The sequence below is a fragment of the Pelecanus crispus genome, chromosome 11 (genome assembly GCF_030463565.1).
Source record: "Pelecanus crispus isolate bPelCri1 chromosome 11, bPelCri1.pri, whole genome shotgun sequence".
In the NCBI taxonomy this organism is placed as follows: domain Eukaryota; kingdom Metazoa; phylum Chordata; class Aves; order Pelecaniformes; family Pelecanidae; genus Pelecanus; species Pelecanus crispus.
In genome coordinates this window covers 25,026,867-25,040,239 of record NC_134653.1, presented here as the reverse complement: position 1 = coordinate 25,040,239, position 13,373 = coordinate 25,026,867, and positions in this window count along the sequence as shown.

The window sequence follows — 13,373 nt, the reverse complement described above, 5'->3', positions numbered from 1 at the left end:
GACAGACCAGGAGCAGCATATGCTCCCTTTTCTCCTATATGTACTATCTTTATGTACAGAGCATATAAGGTTTCTTAACCCAAAAAATGTTTTCACCAAGGCAGCAGGCTGATTAATCATGAGAAAGCCATCTGGTTCACCAAGCCTGGCACTTCGCAGCCAGGTCAGAAGGATCAGGACTGCTAACTCCAAGGGGGTTTTCTCCCTTGAAGTTAACGACTTAAACACCTATGTCTCTACATCAATTCTTTTGTTAAAGCAGACATTCTCCAAATTACATTTCACATAACGTATATATAGCCATTTCTGTGCACTAAGCCCTGGGTCAAAAATAACCTCCTTCTGCCTAACATGATTTAAATGGAACAAAAGATTCCTGAAAACCCCACCCAAGTCTAGAAGTATTCCTCAATCTAGATGAGGCTACATCAGTATCAGATCAGTGAAATGTTAATGGTTTTCCTCCACACAGCAGTGGAGCAAACCACAGACCCAACAGATCAAGTCACTAACATGGCATGAACCAGGAGGATGAGGGCAGCCCTGCTCCTGCACACAGGTTGCAGCTATGCAAAAAGGGACTCAGGCCAGCTCTTATCTTCATATGCGGGAAGAGATGTCAGCTGACACTGGAAAAGAGTTATTTGCAGAGTACTGCTGGGCTCACCAGGGAAGCAATGCCATTTCTCTGGGCACAACTTCTCACAGAGCAGAGGAGATTAATTTCTGAGCCCAAGAATAGGCAGTGCTGTGGTTCTCACCCCCTCCTATTGCTCTGTTCTCTCAATGCCAAGGCAGAGGTCTTGAGTCTATTTACCTATCATAAACCCAGCAACCAGCCCTTCAGCCCTCAGCTGTAAGACATGTCCATAATGAACACCCTCCTCTCCATCTGGGACTGATAGGTCATCAATAAGTCATCAGGAGGCCAGCATTTATACAATGGATTGGTGGCAGGTGTGTTGTTCCTGCCTGTATTGGGTTTGCATGGCAAGGTTTTGGTGGAGGAGGGGCTATAGGGGTAGCTTCTGTGAGAAGCTGCTAGAAGCTTCCTCTGTGTCCAGTAGAGCCAATGCCAGACAGCTCCAAGACAGATGTGATGCTGGCCAAGGCTAAGCTGATCAGCAATATTGGTAGCACCTCTGGGATAACATATTTAAGAAGGGGAAACAAAAAGAAAATGGCCTGGGACACAAACTGCAGCTGGAGTGAGAATATGTGAGCGGAATGACTCTGCAGACACCAAGGTCAGTGAAGAAGGAGGGGGAGGAGGTGCTCCAGGCACTGGAGCAGAGATTCCCCTGCAGCCCATGGTGCAGACCCTGGTGAGGCAGGCTGTGCCCCTGCAGCCCATGGAGGTCCATGTGGAGCAGATATCCACCTGCAGCCCAGGGAGGACCCCACACTGGAGCAGGTGGATGCCTGAAGAAGGCCATGACCCCAGGGAAAGCCTGCACTGGAGCAAGCTCCTGGCAGGACCCGTGGAGAGAGAAGAGCCCATGCTGGAGCAGGTTTGCTGGCAGGACTTGTGACCCTGAGGGGGACCCATGTGGGAGCAGTCTGCTCCTGAAGGACTGCAGCCTGTGGAAGGGACCCACACAGTTTGTGAAGAACTGTAGCCCATGGGAATGACCCACATTAGAGAATTTTGTGGACTGTCTCCTGTGGGTGGGACCCCATGCTGGAGCAGGGGAAGAGCGTGAGGAGTCCGTCCTCCCCTGAGGAGGAAGGAGTGGCAGAGACAGTGTGTGATGAACTGACCATAACCCCCATTCCGTGTCGCCCTGCTCTAGCTCAGGGGGAGGAGGTAGAGAAAATTGGGAGTGAAGTTGAGCCTGGGAAGAAGGGAGGGGTGGGGAGAAGGTGTTTTAAGGTTTGGTTTTATTTCTTATTACCCTACACTTGTTCTCACTCCTCTCCCCTACTCAGTTTTGATTGGTAACAAATTAAACTGTTTTTCCCCAAGTCGAGTCTGTTTTGCCCATGACAGTAACTGCTGAGTGATCTCCCTGTCCTTATCTCAATCCACAAGCTTTTTCCTTATATTTTTTTTCTCCCCTGTCCAGTTGAGAAGGGGAGTGATAGAGCAGCTTTGGTGGGTACTTGGTATCCAGCGAGGGTCAAACCACCACGCTGCCTCATGCCCTTCTGGAAGGAAAATGGGCTCCTAACATGACGATAGCAGATATTATTATGCTTCTAGTCTTCACCAACATTTATGCATATGTAGATTACTGGGAATATAACACAGCCTAGTAAGTTGTGTTGTTCACCCCTACATACAATATCTCATTTTCTAGTATTCTAGAAGAATGAATCCAGTACATTGGTTTTCCTGGAAAAAAGAAATATTTATTTCCTCAGTGATCAAGTACCTCATATTGCCTTGTGGCAAAGATGAGCACATTCTGCAGCCCAGTGATAAAAGGCACAAGCAGCAGTACCTACAGCTTTGAAGATTGCAATGGCAAATAAGACCCTTCAGAGGGATTATTAACCACTAGAACTAGTCAGAGAAGTGAGGGTATCTCCTACAGTCTTGATATCAAGTCAGGATGGACCTCTAGAAGATCTTTATCAGGCTTAAACAGGAGCAGCTGGATGAAGCTGAACAACTCTTAACACAGAAGGTCAGATTAGAACAGAGCTAGAAGGGATCAAATGGTCCCATTGGTTATGTTCCCTCACAGCAGCAAGAAAGGAGCAAGGCCAAGGACTTGTCAAGTGAACAAGTCAGGATACTCTGACAGCCTGGCAGTTCTCCTGCCAGTAGACACACTGGGACCCACTCTTCCCAGGACTGTTACCTCTTGTCCTCACACATGCAGGTATACTAGCAATAGGGTTCCTGTCAAAGAGCTGCTTTTGGGCAAGATAGAAGTCAAAAACACTTCCTGGCAATGCCTTCCCAATGACAAGTAATGCAGATCTTAAATATGAGAATATTCCAGGAATAACATCAAAAGCTACATGTGGCTATTGGAGCCCTGCTTTTCCTGCCTTGTGTCTGAGGAGTACCTAACATGAGTGACTGCAAGAGCTACAGCAATCACCATCCTTGTACCTACCCACCAGTCTCACTTGAAGTGTCCATACTCTAGATCAGGTAGATTTTATGCACCTCTTTCCAGCACCAGAAAACAGGTTAACTGGATGAAGCTGGGATCAGCTCCAAGATCAGTTCTCTGTAGTTTTGGGCAGACCTTCTCCTAATCCCAAATGTCAGGAGAGGTTTGGTCTGGCCTGCCTGAACTGGATCATCCAGCCAAAATAGGCTTCACATTCCTTAGTCAGTACTATCTCCATCACCATCTCCACACCAAGGACAAGAGCAATCTGTATGACAGAGACCCTAAAGAACAAGACATGCCCCATCTTGGAGCTCTGTTGGACATAGCCAAGAGGATGCAGCATATCCTGCATACACAACATTTCTGTTAATCTTGGACCCATTAAAGGCTGATCACCCTCAAGACCTGCAAGGAGGCCCCCAGATAAAGCCTCTGCCCTTCTGACTGTGATTCAAGCCCACTTGCAGCTTCAGGCTCACATATATGCAAACGCTGTAACAGACAGATGCAGCCATGCTGCCAATGGGAAAGGAGATTTTTGCAAGTCCATGGCTCCTAATACAACCAGCAGCCTGTGCAACACCAGGCTTCGCTGGTGGGAGGAAAGGCACCCACACCCAGGAAACTTCAGTATTAAGGGAGCTCAGCAAAACAGCTTAGCCGAAGTTATGGAATACATTCTTTAGTGCACTCTCTCATGCTTTAAAATGCCTAATCCTTTGATCAAAGATACTGGCATTTTTCATGCCTGCACCACTGATTCTCTGCAGTGCTGGAAGAGGAAGGCCCTTCCCACAAGTCTTATTACGTCCTCAAATCCCCCCGCTTCAGATCCCTCCCACTTGTATCTACTGCATTCAGGGAGCCCCAATGTCCCAGGAGCCTCTAGAGTCAATGAGCATAGATGATCATGGACACTCTGAACCCTCCCATTTGGAGGGCATCTCCTTCCATCACAGCACAGGTCCCAGGACAAACAGGTTCTTAACCAGAAACTGCAGCTAAATCCAACTCCAAGCCCTAGTACCTTCATGAAAAGGTAGATTTCAGAAGTATAACAAGAATAAGGCTTATTTTCAGTAAAACCAACATAAACAGGTCTTACTTATGCAGAGCCTCATTTAGTAGCAGGTTTCATGGTTATTTCGCCATAGTTTGCAGAGCCAGGACATGGAGCTGACTTCCCAGCTCAGTTTTGCAGGGCATTGAGCACACTACAATGAGAAGGGGGGGGAAACTGAGGCCATCAAGCACATCAACAACCAGCATAGTGAGAATCCAAACAGAGCAGCCCAGATTTCAGTCCAGCTTTGGAGACCTTGATTCAAGTCTCTACTCAGGCACAGTACAAGTCACTGACTCAGTTCCCAACCCATTTTGTAGTTAAACCTCCCATCATAGAAAGTGTAGCTGGCTGGCAAAGCTGGGCACAGGGAAATCCACTTATAGAGAGGCACATGAGGCTATTCAGCCAAAGCTGCAAGCTAGAATGGGAGAACAGCTAGGATTAACAAGAACAGACACCAGTAAATAAGATGGCTCCATCCAGTCTTTCCCTTCACACCCCTCCAAGATTTTTTCATTTTGCTACATTAAGTCTCTATAGGGGGCAACAGATTGCTTTAAAGGCAAAAGATCACAGTTCCCTGGGAATAGTTTCTTAAAGACAATATTTATTTCTACTCCATTTCAGACCATACAAGACTATAGTGTTGAGTAATGCCCAGAAGTTCCTATCACAACTACTACCGTAATTCCTGTGTGCTGGTTACTGACAGTACTTGCCCCAGGGTACCCACAGCCCCAAGTGGCAATCGTTATCAGCAGATGACTGTCCCAGATTTACTGGGGTGTGACTTGCCAAGAATGGAAAATTACACATTGATGCTTTGCGTGACTGAGGTCCTTAAAAATAAGAAACACCGTAGGTAGTTTGGGGACTTCTCACACAAGAAAGCAGGTGTTGAACAGACCAGCCAGGCTGGCAGATGAATGCAGGATGGCAAAATGCTGCCAGGTCAGCTAGAGGCAGCGTGTCACTAGTTTATCAAGTTCTTTCCCTTACAGCTATGCTCCTGAATCTGGAGCAGAATCTTTGCCACACTCTTCCCTGAGTTTCAACATCCTCCCCAAATCCAGGCCACTTCCTTTGTTCTCCAGCCAAGGAACTCCAAAAATCAAAGAGCACAAGAGACTGATACCACAGGACCCCATGTATAACTCAAATCATTTCACATCCACTTTCAGGTGCAAAGCAGATTGGCTACAAGCTCTCTGCAAGGACACACTGGCACCTGGGGACCAAAAACCAGGTTGGGCTTGCTTAGCTGTAGTTTGGGTCCCACAGACAAGCAAGGGTACTGCACAGGCACAGTGGAAAAACCTGGATCACCACATGTTCTTTAACACTTTGCCTGACCAGCGCTCACAGACATGAGGTGAAGGCCAGCAGACCCAGTATCAGCTAAAGGACTCAGGCAATCCAACAGCCCAGGGAGGAGAAGCAGCACCATAGGGGGCCTCTGCCAGCCCCTACCATCCCCTCAGGTTTTCATACACACAGACTGCAGATTTGCACAGAGCAGCTTTCTCCTCCACACTGCAGTTCCATGTAAATCATGTTGCTCATGTCTCTGCTCAGTCCCTGCAGAAGCAGAAACTAGAAGTGCCAAGTCCCAGCAGCCCTCTGAGCCATGGAGAAGGCACATCTAACACAGCAGGACTCCCTCCAACAAAAATCTCAACTCACAGCTCTCAAGAGTAGCAAAGAAACCTCACAGCAGCCATTTCCAGCACTATACCTACACCAAATCCCCACTGCTTCCCACACAGCCTCCTACCTCCAGAGCAAATCCAGAGGTCCCTATTGCAGCCACCACAGGTCCTCTCAACAGCCTCTCACACCTCCTTTAACACTACAACCTTCTGGAAAAGACCCTTCCTTGGCCCGAGCCAAGCTTATAAAGACGCAGGTCTCTCTTCCTCCCTGCAGCAAGTTTGCTTCTTAATTTTAACTCTCTCAGTCACAGCTGGTTCCCTTTGCTTCTGCTGGGTAATGGCTTGCACAGGTGCAAAGCCTGAGGTCTGCAGCACGAGGGGTAGCACCGTGCTGAGCAGGCAGCGAGAGGCCTCGCAGAGATGGCAGCACTGCAGTGCGGAGCCCTGAGGTGAAGCTTTGTGTGGGCCTGCAACTGGAGACATTATGCCCCCCTCAAGGGTGGGGAGGCATTTGGGGGGGTGTTCAAGTGATGTGCTAGGAATAAAGGGCAGCCTTCAAAGCCCCTGCTGAGCTTACAGAGTGTTCCCCCCTCTATTTTTCTGTGAGAAATAGGGTTTAGCCCCAAAATGGCTGTTGTTTCTGTCACAGCTCATTTCAATGCAAGAAAGCGTGGTGAGCCTGATGTGCACGGTGCTCAGAAGAGAGCTGGGGAAGCACCAAGGTCCTCAAGCCATGAAAGCAGGTTAGAAAACATCACCCTCCATTACTGTGTCCTCAGGGCAGGGGCACAAGGGTGCTAGCCCAACGCCAGAGCACACAGCCAAATCAGACCCTGGCTGTTATTTCTTCCATCAGTTGCTCACATTAACACCTAAAAATCTGATGGAAATACTTTTTGAAGAGAAACCTCTGTGCACTTGGAGTGGTCTCACCCCCTGATTTCACTGGGGTGATGTGATTTAAGAGGAAGCCGAAAAAGCAGCAATTGATTACCCGTAAAACAGGGTTATAATCCAATAAATAAATGATAAATCAGCGTGTCTCCTCTTAGCGAGGAGCTGGAGACCTGAAGTTCCCCTCGAAGGAGCTGAACAGAATATCCATTATTCAAACCGATCACAGCTATCCAAGTGGAAAGAACAGCTGTGCCTTCATGTTTCCTGACACTTTTTCTTGTGCATTACACCATCCTCGCTGAAAACAAAGTGATTTGGACTTGAGCTAACTCATTAAGGAAAGGCAGGGATGGCTGTTTTCCAGATTACCTAACCCCTGTCAATGTGGATCAGAACCTGACACCCAAGGAGGGAAGTGGGATTACTTTGATACATCTCAAATGAATCCTTCTACTCCCAGCAAAATTGCTGTCCTGGTAGTTGTGAATTCCCCCCAGAGCTCTGCTCACACAGCTTCACTAAACATTTGTGATGCGGTTGCATGACCATCATTCTGTCTCCCCTACCCGCCACTCCTGAAAGCATTTGAAACTCCAAGGGTTTAACTCCTTCAGAAACCTTTCAGGCTGCTGGAACCCAGGAATTACCTTCCACAGGAACCCTGCCCATTCCTCCCTGCCAAACAGCTCTGACGCCAACATGCACACACACAATTCAGGGGCCTTAATGAGAGCATGCACCAGCCTGGGCAGGGACAATAGGCATTTCTCATCACTCAACAGACAGTTGGAAAGTAGGACAGCACTTTATTTGGAAGCGTCACTTAGACCTGGAAAGTCACCTCCCTACAGGAGCCCTGGGATAAGTTCCCCTCTGTGCTGGTCCAGAAGTTTCACTGAAACATATGTGTCTGCTACCAGTTTCTTAAGCAGGGAGAGTGTCCTTTTTTTTTTTTTTTTCCTTGGGAAGGCTTTCTTCCCCATTGTGTGACCACTGCACATTAAAAGGCAATCAATATCATTCCCATTGTTTACCCTGAAGTTTGATGCATATCTTCCTGCTTTTACATCCTTGTTCTCACATTTTAGTGGCCCCCCCCATTCCATCAAAGCAAGTTGATCTCTGGCCCAGAGCAAAGTGTTTCACACAAAATGGCAGTTTCTGGTACAGTATGGATTTGTAATGAGGGAGGAGGCAGAAAACAGAAATAAGGATATATTAAGACAAACTGCTTATGAAGAATAGCTCTGTGTGTGTGTAAGAGAGAGCAAAAAGTGTAAGACAAGTTGGAAGAGTATGAATAAAACTATGAAACAAAATGTTAAAAGATTAGTTTTGTGCTTGCATGCTTTTGTAAATGTATATGAGTGAGCAAGTAGTGAGGCTAGCATGTAAGAAAAGACAAAAACAAGGAAGTGAAATAGCTCAGTACATGTGTGCATGTGGATATGTGAGGGAGGGCAACAGAAACCCAAGGAGACAAAGCGAGGGAGGCCTTGTGCCATGCAAACCAGCCCGCAGGTGCAGCCGGGGGAGGGCAATGGTTCATTCTAAGAGCCCGCCTGCTCTCAGAGCGCAGCTACACACACACCTGTAAAACTCTGGGAGCTTTCCTACAAAAATGCCAGGCCTAACGCCGCTTCTCTGTGAATGCCCAGCACCGGGATTCTCATTCGGAGTTCACTGAAATCACCAGGAGCTGTCATGTTGGTGTTGATGGCATTCTTGCACACATGCTCCCAGTCTCCCCACGATTATAAGTGAACAGAAGGAGGGTGGGCATGTAGGATTTCCAGAAGGGGCTCTTCTTTCTCAGACTCTGACAGAGAAACACTTTCAATTAATATCTTTTCCTTTTTAATGCCGCTACTTGCATCCTCAGCGTTTCTCATGTCCAGACAGTGGGGGATCCCCTGCACACACACCCCCCCCCGCCGCTGCCCCAGTCCCCCCGCCAGCCTTGGGGAGACGCTTCCCGGGGGGCCGGGCGGCTGCGGGGTCCCCTGGAGCCGAGCCCTGCCCGTGCTGCCGGGCTGCTCCCAGCAGGTGGCGCTCCAGGAGCGGCTTAGCGGCGCGACCCGGCCCCGGGAACGGGAACGGGAACGGGAACGGGAACGAACGACCCCGGCTCCAGCGACCCCGCCCGCGGGGGCACCCCCAGCAGCAAGGCACCCCGCTCTCCTCCTCCTAAACATGCGGGCTGCTGGCACGGGGCATCCAGGTCCTGCCTGCTGCCACGATTTCATGATTCCCTAATCTCATTATTTCGCGATTTCAGGACCGCATGAGACGTGGGATGAGGATGGAGCTCCTCCCCACCCCCGCATTACTCTGCCCGGAATCAGCCGGGGCTGCACTGGGGAACAAGCCGGGCGCAAGGGAAGCACTCCCGCACCATCCGTCCATCCTCCTGACCGTAGATATTTGGAGCCGCGGGATGCCGGGTTGGGGAGAAAAGGAGGATGAAATTTATGTTTTATCTCTCTTCCCCACCCCGCCCCCGGTTAAATATTTGGCGGAGGGAACAAACCAGAGAGCCGGTTGTAAAAGGGGTGTGAACACAAGCACCGGCGCTCCGGGTCGGCAGCCGAACGGGGAGGCTCCCGCATGCTCCCTGCTCCTCGAGGGGCGACGGGCAGGGTCCCCCCAAAGCTCCCCCGGGGCTGGCGAGAGAGCCCTGGCCTAATCGGCGAGCTGGTGTTTGCAGAGCTGAATTTACCCAGGACACGCGATAGCGAAGTAATGCAAAGCTGACCGACACGCAGATACCAAACACCCCGGTTAGAGCCTCCCGGCCCCAGCCGGAGAGCACTGCTGTGCTCGGCCAGGCGGGACAGAGCCTGGGAAAGCCGGGGCCGGGGGTGCCTTGTGTGCAGGCTGCGGGGGACGGGGCACACCGCGCCCAGTGTCCCACACCGCGCACGTCTTGCGCAAAGTGAGAGGAACGCGCGCACAGCCTCATCTCTTCGCATTATCTTTATTTAACGACACATACATATATGTATTTGAACTAGATAAATATTTGAAATATTTAAAGCTTTAGACGTGTTATGTACGGAGAGAACTATACCTAAATAAAGTAATATAGAGCTCCGGAGAGGCTCTGGAGCTATGCACATGGTACGGGTGTAAGGGCAGAAATGCGTGCATGTGAACACAGCCGCTGGAGTGCGGGAGCTGCTGCCCGGGTGCACCCTCCGGTCCCGCCGGCCGCTCCGCGCCGGGGACGGCGGCAGCTCGCCCGGCTGCCCGCGGACTCGGGCGGCTGCTGTAGCGGCTGGGTTTGCTTTCTCTCCCGCCCTCCCTCCGTAATTGCGAAGAATGTTGGAAAACATCGCCAGGTTCATTAAATAAAGTCTCTGCTGGCCCAAGCCGCCGCTTTTCCCGGGAGCAAACCCTTCGGGGTGCAAACCAAAGCCCCTCTTTCGCAGACCGAAACAGCCGCGTTTTCGCAGGGGTCCTCGCTCGCTGCGCTTCCACGCGTGTTCCCCCCCGTGTTTCACCAGGGAGCCCTCGCGGGACAAGTTATTCCTCCGCTTCTGGACAGGTTCCTGTTGAGAAATCATATTTAAAACAAACCAAAGAGCCACAAGACCACCACCACCACCGTGGTGCGGCTCCCGGGTTAACCCCCCCACTAATGACTGACGGCTGGTGCCACTGAGACAAATAAATACGTCGTAAGGAGGGCAATGGGTCGCGAGTTGTTTTGGCCCTAAGGTGAGATTTAGCAATGACCGACCATTAAAACAAGCTTTTCACTTTTCCTAGGGGTAGCCCCTACCCCCACCCGCTCCAGCAAGCGGAGCGGGGGTGCCTCCTGACCTGTCTTATATTTGTATTTAAGGTTTGGGGGTTTTTTTCTGTTTGTTTTTTAGCTCGGATTCGGAAGAAATGGAAACCGGCCGAAATAGGACTCAGGAGAGCCTCTGCGAGTTAAAAAGCGCCCCTCAAAAATCCACGGGAAAGGCCACGAATGGACAACAAGGGAAAGCTGAAAAAGAATAATTTTCAGGAAACCTGTGAAAAATAAATGCGAGAGCGCCTAGGAAAACTTTCACGGCAGAAGGGAAATAATCCTGCCAGAAGACCGCGGTGACAAATTTCCCAAGCAGCGCGATCGGGCAGCGCGATCGCGGGGGGCTGCGGCGGCGGGGAGCCCCTTCCCTGCAGAGCGACCGGCAACGTGACTCCACGTTTTACACAAAAGCTTGGAGCAAACCCTTCCAGCTCCCTCCCTGCCGCCTCCTCCTGCCCCAAGAAAGGCTCCTTGTTTCACCGATCCTTCAGTCCAGTCGGTGGGATACCCCAACCCGCACCACCCCCCCCGCCCGGTCCCCCCCCTTCCCCGGAGCCGCTCCGCTCGTACCTTCACTGGAAGGAGCAGGTCCGGGTGAAAAGGACCACTGGCTTTTTCTATCGGGCTAATTTCCTTGTTAACTTTATTTTGTCAGTGTTTCTTTGGCGGCTTGCAAGGAAATAAAGCTTGAAAGGATTTCGGAAAGGAGAGAAGCCGGAGGCAGAGGGTGCTGCCCCGGGAGGGGAGGGGGTCGGGGTGTCCGTGGGGTCGGCTCGGGCTCCGCACAGCCCAGCCCGCTTGCCATCAGGGTTTTGTTGTTTGGGGTTTTTTGGTTTGGTTTGGTTTGGTTTTCAATGCCATGTTCCTTCTCGAGGAAGGGCTTTATTTGGGGGAGTGAGGGGAAGCGAAGTTTAGTGAGACGAACGTGAGATTCAGCTGAAATTGTGGCCGCGGTTACCTGCGCTAGGGGTCGAACTCTGTTCCGGCTGAGCGATTTAAAAAAAAAAAAAAAAATCTCAAGAATAATCAAATAATTTAAATTTTTTTTTTTTTAAAAAAAGAGGTGGATTAGAAAAGGGAAAACTCAAAGGTGGTGTCGGCGGGGCGGCTGCCGGCTGGGCTCCCAAGGAGGAGCGGTGGCACATGAGGCCGGCGCAGCTCCCGAGCCCCGCAGAGCCCCGGTGCCCCGGCCGCTGCCCGCAGAGCCCCGCAGCCGGCCCGGCCTCGGGGCTCACCCTGCCCGCAGCGGGCGGGGAGGACCCGCTGCAGCCCTCCGCGTCGGGGCGAGGAGTTCCAACAGCGGCTTGAACGGCCACTTCAAGCTGAGGGCTTCGCCTCGCCGTGTTTTTACACGCCTTAAGTGTTCACTAATAATGCGGGGTTTGGGGAGAAGCACGTGGGAACTTTGGGGCTGGCTGGAAAGAAAAAAAAAAAAAACCCCAAAACAACCCCATGCATCATCCTCCAGAGCTGGCTCCCTGAGAGCCGCTGGCTTTTTCTCTCCGCCCGCAGTCGAAAGGCTTCAGGTGTAAAGGGCCGCCCTTGCACCGCTCCGGAGATGGATGCACGGAGGGGTGGCTGCGGGGAGAGGTCGGCGGGTCAGGGCGATAACGCCGTCGGAGCCTCTAACTACACGGGCTGGAATGTCCCTGTGCGGGGCTGTTTGCTCTCCTGGTGTTCGTGTACAGTGTGTGTGTGTGTGGGGGGGGATGTCGGGGGTGCGACCGTGCCCCTGGGGACAGGGGTTTCTTTGCAAGGCGCGGCTGTAGGTGCCGATGGAGGGAGGTTTTTTCCCGCCCCTTTTACCCCCCAGCCCCGCCGTCCCGGCGCCTCCAGCAACGGATCCGCCCGGGCGGCTGCCCCCGGTGCCCCCCCGGCCCGGCCCGCCCCGGGCGCGGCTCCCCGGGGCCGGGGTGACAGGGACCGGCGGGCGGAGAGGAGCGGGGCGGCCTCCGCAGGGTGCCACGGCTGCTCGCCCCCGTCGTGTCAAGCACCAGCGCCTCAAGGCAATCGCCACATCAGACCATTTACCCTCCCGAGACAGCAAACAACCGATCCGTCCATCTATCCGTCCGTTCGTCCGTCCGTCTCTCAGCCCTGGCGAGGGCACTGCGTGTCCGTGCGCGGAGCAGCGCGCTCCGGTGACCGGACCCTCGGAGCGGGCTCGCCGGCAGCAGGAGTAAAGCCCCAGCTGCAGAAGCAGGGAGGGGTGCGCCCTGCCTGCCCCCCGCACACCCACGGGCACAGTAAGGCCCTTGGGGTTCGCCTTGGCCCCGCTTTTGCGGGGGCATTTTTGGGGGCGCACGTCCGAGCGCGGCCCGGGCCCCGCTGCCCCCCCGGGGAGCGCAGACCCCGTGGCTCGGGCTCCCACCCGGGACGGGGCTGTGCGTTCCTGCAGACACACGGCTGCTAAATTTCAAGCAACTCCTCTCTTTTTTCTTTTTTTTTTTTTTTCCCCCCCTTCCTTCCCCCCCCCCCCCCTTCCCTTCTCCCTACCGCTCTCTCTCTGCCTTCCCAAAATCGTTTCCTGGTTCAATCCTGCAGCCCGGGGCGAGGGAGGAGGCAGGATGGTCCCTGCTTCCAAGACTTTTACGAACAATCGTTAAAGAAATCAACCTTTTTTTTTTTTTTCCTTCTTTTTTTTTCTTTTTTTTTTCCCTTGTGCGGACGCCGGAGAGGTCCCTTTGATCTTCGAGGCCTGGCGTGCTCCGAGCCCGCACGCCGGCTGTGTGCGGGAGGGGGCCCGGCCGCCGCGGGAGCCCCCCGAGCCGGGACATGAAAGGGGAGGGAAAAAAAAAAAAGGGCGGCCAAGGTACGGGAGATCGACCGAAGGGCTTAAATATTTCATATTCCTGGAAGATGTCAAGGCCAAAAACAACAACACGCCT